Source organism: Trachypithecus francoisi, unplaced genomic scaffold (assembly GCF_009764315.1).
Source record: "Trachypithecus francoisi isolate TF-2019V2 unplaced genomic scaffold, Tfra_2.0 Lachesis_group2, whole genome shotgun sequence".
Taxonomy (NCBI): domain Eukaryota; kingdom Metazoa; phylum Chordata; class Mammalia; order Primates; family Cercopithecidae; genus Trachypithecus; species Trachypithecus francoisi.
In genome coordinates, this window is record NW_022681465.1 from 14,650,357 (window position 1) to 14,656,253 (window position 5,897).

At 40.0% G+C, this 5,897-nt stretch overlaps 1 pseudogene across 1 annotated transcript; it reads right to left on the reverse strand.

Annotated features, from left to right (window-relative positions):
* Window positions 1–762: 762 nt before the first annotated feature.
* LOC117064765 lies at window positions 763–2,686 on the reverse strand (annotated as a pseudogene). Its single transcript, XR_004429654.1, has 2 exons — window positions 2,273–2,686; window positions 763–2,176 (listed from the first exon to the last, which is right to left on the reverse strand). The product of XR_004429654.1 is annotated as a T-complex protein 1 subunit zeta-like (transcript).
* Between the last annotated feature and the right edge of the window lie 3,211 nt (window positions 2,687–5,897).

Below are 5,897 nucleotides of genomic sequence, written 5' to 3' on the forward strand. Positions count from 1 at the left end.
TGAAGTCTGGGATTTTAGTGTACCCATTACCTGAATAGTGAACATTGTGCTCAGTAGGTGATTTATCAACCCTCATTCCCCTCCCACACTCCCACGTTGTGCAGTCTTCAGTGTCTATTATTCTACTCTGTGTGTCCATGTGTTCCTACTGTTTAGCTCCCACTTACAAGTGAGAACATGCAATATTTGACATTCTGAGTTATTTCAGTTAGGATAATGGCCTCCAGTTCTATCCATGTTGCTGCAAAAGATATGACTTCATTCTTTTTTAGGGCTGAGTAGTATTCCATGATGAGTGTGTGTGTGTGTGTGTGTGTGTGTATACATATTATTTATCCAGTCTTCAGCTGATGGACACTTACTTTAATTATGTATCTTTGCTATTGTGAATAGTGCTGTGATAAACATATGAGTGCAAGTATCTTTTTGATATGTTGATTTCTGTCCCTTCAGATATATACCTACTGGTGAGATTGCTGGGTCAAATGGTAGTTCTATTTTAGTTATTTGAGAAATCCCCATATTGTTTTCCGTAAAGGTTGTGCTAATTTACATTCCCACCAACAATGCATAAAGCATTCCTTTGTCTCCACATCTTTGCCAACATCTGTTGTTTTCTGACATTTTAATAATAGCCATTCTGGTGGCATAAGATGGGATCTCATTATGATTTTAATTTGCATTTCTCTGATGATTAGTGATGTTGAGCATTTTTTCATATGTTTGTTGGTCACTTGCATGTTTTCTTTTGAGAAATGTCTGTTCCTGTCCTTTGCCCATTTTTTTCAAGGAATATTTAATAATAACGTAGGTAACATATGTTTATCTAACAGGAATTTTATGTCACTGCCGTTAAATCACTGGATGAAATACCTGCTTTATGTGTATACACTTCAGTGCAATTTTAAAAAAATACTGTAATTATAAGTTCAGAACTTCTGAATTTCAACAGATGCTAGTGTTCTCTCCTTTTTTCATATGGGAAAATTCCTCTGAAAATCATTTGAAGCTTGGACAAAAATTCCACAGCTGTATTCCTCAGGATCACTTTGCAGAGTCTTCAAGATTCAGATACAAGGGAAGCTTCAATTCAACCTTTTAGAGAAGACATTCCAGCTCGCATGATCTCATCAACCAAGAGAATATTGGTGGCAATCACAGTGCAGGAGTGAAGAAGCTGTTTCTTTACACAATAGTTATCCCATATGCCTACTTCTGCTGCTACCATTGGCTCACTTGTGTCCAGGTCCACACCCACAAGCTGACCTGATTCTGAACATTCTGCTTGAATTTTAACTAATATTTCCTGAAGGTCAAAACCAGAGTTCTGAGCAAGAACCTTTGGAATAATGAGCAACACATCAGCAAATGCTTGGACTCCAAGCTGTGCCCTGCCCTTTACACTGGGCTTATATTTAATCAGGGCTTCTGCCATTGCCACTTCCACAGCACTAGCACCTGGAAACACATAGCCCTCATCAATAGCATTTTTGACAGCCCTCAAGCCATCCCTTACTGCATCTTTTGAGCTGAATGAGTGTGTGCTTATTTGGTCCTTTGATCAATAACGTGACAGAGCAAGTTTTGTTACATTTCTCAATAAAGGTGCACTTTTCTTCTCCCAATGTATGTTTGTATACAAGTCCTGCATGTCCCAAGCAATCAGGATTTAGGATGTCAAAAGAATTCAGGGCTACCTCACCACAAGCAAGAGTCAGCCTCTCTATATTTCTCCTTGTATCTCTGTGCAGCGTGACTATGCCTTCTTTTGCAAGAGCATCTAAGGAAAAGAGGTCAATTCCCTCTTGATTAATAACAACAAATCCTTTATCTGAATCACCACAGACTTTCTTTTTCAGTTCTATTTTTTTTAACTCTTATCTTCAATGAATTTTCTTTCAGCTTTTATGAGTTTTTGTCTCCTTCTGCATTCTTGTAAAAAAAAGCCGGAATTCACTTCTGTTTTTTCATATTCTAATGACACATTACACTTGAGAATGTATACATCCTCCACCGTTTTCTTCTTATCAAGATGCTGTGCTCCGTGGTCCAAAACAAGCCCTCTGATTAAGCTTGTATCAGTTTCAGATTTATGTTTCATCTCCATGATCACAACCATGAAGAGATCAATAGGTTCATCTTGTCTTTTAATGGCCAAAATGGAGTTCACTACAGCCTCTGTTAGGGCATCTGAAAGTTCAGCATGAACTTTTGTGCCAAGAGATGTTCTGGCCACATTTATAAGTGTTTCCCTGTCCATCTCTTTCCTTACTTTGACTTCTTCCAAAAACTGAAGGGCCTTTTCCTTTGCAGCTTCAAATCCTCCAGTGATTATTCTGGGATGAAGGCCTTCAGAAATGTAGAGATCTGCCTGTTTCAGTAGCTCTTCAATGATTAGGACATTGGAAGTTGTACTATCACTAGTTATATCATCCTGGGCTGTTGCTACCTTTGCTATTAAGGAAGCTGTTGCATGTTGAATTTGCATTTCGTGAAGCAGCACATTGCCATCTTTAGTAAGCTTGATGTCTCCAGCGCCAGAAACAAGCATCTTCATGGTGCCCTTGGGCCCCAGGCTGGTCTTTAGCACATCCTGCAGACCCCACGTAACGCTGATGTTGACCACTAGTGCCGCCTCTGTTCGGGCCACCTCAGCCTTGGGGTTTAGGGTCTTCACCACCGCCATAGCTGCTGCAGTGGAGGAAAAGGAAGCCATGTGGCACAGAGAGCCCAGAGCCAGTGTGGCTCTTTTTTTAAATGGGGTTACTTTCTTCTAGGATTTTTAGTTTCTGCTCTTGTGTTTGGGTCTTTAATCCAACTTCAGTTACTAATTTTTGCATATGGTGAGATATATGGCTCCAGTTTCATTCTTCTATATGTGGCTATCCAGTTTCCTCAGCACCAGTTATTGAACAGGGTGTCCTTTCCCCAGCGTATTTTTTTGTTGACTTTGTCAAAGATCAGTCGGTTGTAAGTATGTGGCTTTATTTCTGGGTTATCTATTCTGCTCCATTGATCTATGTGTTTATTTTTTTATACCATACTATGCTGTTTTTTTTACTACAGCCTTGTTATATAATTTGAAGTCAGGTAATGTCATGCCTCCAGCTTTGTTTATTTTGTTTTCGTTTTTGTTTTTTTGAGATGGAGTCTCACTCGTTGCCAGGGCTGGAGTGCAATGGCGCAATCTCAGCTCACTGCAACCTTCACCTCCTGGGTTCAAGTGATTCTTGTGCCTCAGCCTTCTGAGTAGCTGGGATTACAGGCACCTGCCATCACAGCCGGCTAATTTTTTTTTTTTTGTATTTTTAGTAGAGACGAGGTTTCACCATGTTGGCCAGGTTGATTTCAACCTCCTGACCTCAGGTGATCCACTCACCTTGGCCTCCCAAAAAGTCCTGGGATTACAGTCGTGAGCTACCACACCTGGCCACACCCGGCTAATTTTTGTATTTTTCGTAGAGATGGGGTTTCACCATGTTGGTAGGCCAGGCTTGTCTTGAACTCCTGATGTCAGGTGATCCGCCTGCCTGGGCTTCCCAAAGTGCTGGGATTACAGGAGTGAGCCACCACGCCTGGATCAGCTTTGTTCTTTTTTCTTAGGATTGCCTTGGCTGTTCAGGCTCTTTTTTTGATTCCATATGAATTTTTAGGGTAGTTTTCTCTTTCTTTTTTTTTTTTTTAGTTTTTTCTAATTCTGTGAAAAATGTATGTTGGTAATTTGATAGGGATTGCAGTGAATCTGTAGATTGCATTGGGTAGTACAGTCCTTTTTTTTTTTTTTTTGAGACAGAGTCTCTCTGTCGTCCAGGCTGGAGTGCAGTGGTGTGATCTGGGATCACAACAGGCTCCGTCCACCTCTTGGGTTCACGCCATTCTCCTGCCTCAGCCTCCCAAGTAGCCGGGACTAGAGGCACCCGCCACCAAGCCTGGCTAATTTTTTGTATTTTTTGTAGAGACGGGGTTTCACTGTGTTAGCCAGGTAGTACAGTCATTTTAGTGATATTGATTCTTCTAATCTATGAGCATGGGACATTTTTCCATTTGTTTGTGTCATCTATAATTTCATTTATTAGTATTTCATAGTTCTCCTTATAGAAATTATTCCCCTCACTTGTTAAATATATTCCTAGGTATTTTATTTTGTTGTAGCTATTGTAAATAGAAATTGCCTCCTTAATTTGGTCCTCAGCTAAATCATTGATGTAGACAAACACTACTGATTTGTGTACATTAATTTTGTATCCTGAAGCTTTACTGATTCATTTATCAAATCTAAGAGTTTTTTGGTGAAGTCTTTAGGGTTTTCTAGATATAAAATCATATCATCAGGCCAGGTGTGGTGGCTTACACCTGTAGTCCTAGCACTTTAGGAGGCCGAGGCTGGTGGATCACCTGAGGTCAGGAGTTTGAGATCAGCCTGGCTAACATGGTTAAATCCTGTCTCTCCTAAAAATACAAAAATTAGCCAGGCGTTGTGGCTGGTGCTTGTAATCCCAGCTACTTGAAAGGCTGAGGCAGGAGAATTGCTTGAGCCTGGGAGGCGGAGGTTGCAGTGAGTCGAGATCATACCACTGCACTCCAGCCTGGGTGACAGGTGAGATTCCATCTCAAAAAGAAACAAAACAAAACAAAACAAAAACCATATCATCAGTAAATAGGAATAATTTGACTTCCTCTTTTCCAAATTGGATGCCTTTTTTAAAAAATTCTCTTCCCTGATGCTCTGGCAAGGACTTACAGTACTCTATTGAATAAGATTTGGTGAAAGAGGATATCCCTGTCTTGTTCCAATTCTTAGAGGGAATGCTTTCAAGTTTTCCCTGTTAAGTATGATGCCAGCTATAAGTTTGTTATATACTGCCTTTATTAAGGTGAGGTATGCTCTTTCTATGCCTAGTTTGTTGAGGATTTTTATCATGAAGTGATGTTGAATTTTATCAAATGCTTTTTCTGTATCTGTTGAGATGATCATTTGGTATTTGTCCATTCTGTTTATGTGATGTATCACATTTATTGATTTGCATGTTTGAACCATCCCTGCATCCCTGGGATAAATTCTGCCTAATCCTGGTGTATTATCTTTTTGATGTGGTGTTGGATTCGATTTGCTGGTATTTTGTTGAGAGTTTTTTTTTTTTTTCCCGTCTAATTTCATCAGGGATATTGGTCTGTAGCTCTTTTTTTTATTGTGTCCTTGTCCGTTTCTTCATATCAGAGTGATACTGGCCTCATAGAATGAGCTAGGGAGAATTCTTTCCTCCTTTTTTGGAATAGTTTCATGAGGATTGGTATTAACTCCCCTTGGTATTTATCTTTGTGTGTTTGGTAGAATTTGGCTCAGTAATAAAAATCTTACCCCCCCCCCTCCCCGCAGAAAAGCCCCAAACCAGATGGTGAATCCATCTGGGATGGGGGGAGATTTTTTATTACTGATTCAATCTCGTTACTCATTATTGGTATGTTTAGGGTTTTTTTTTTTTCCTTTTTTATTTTAAAATGTATGTGGGTACATAGTAGGTGTCTATATTTATGGGATACATGAGACGTTTTGATACAGGCATGCAATGTGAAATAAGTACATCATGGGGAATGGGGTATCCATCCCCTCAAGCATTTATCCTTTGAGTTACAAATAATCCAATTACACTCTTTTAAGTTGTTTTAATATTCAGGATTTTTATTTCTTCCTGGTTCAATCTCGGGAGGTTGCTTGTTTCCAGGAATTTATCCACTGGAAAAGAATTTTTTTGGAGGGGCGGAGCAAGATGGCCGAATAGGAACAGCTCCAGTCTCCAACTCCCAGCGCGAGCGACACAGAAGACCGGTGATTTCTGCATTTTCAACTGAGGTACTGGGGTCATCTCTCTAGGGAGTGCCGGACAATCGGTGCTGGT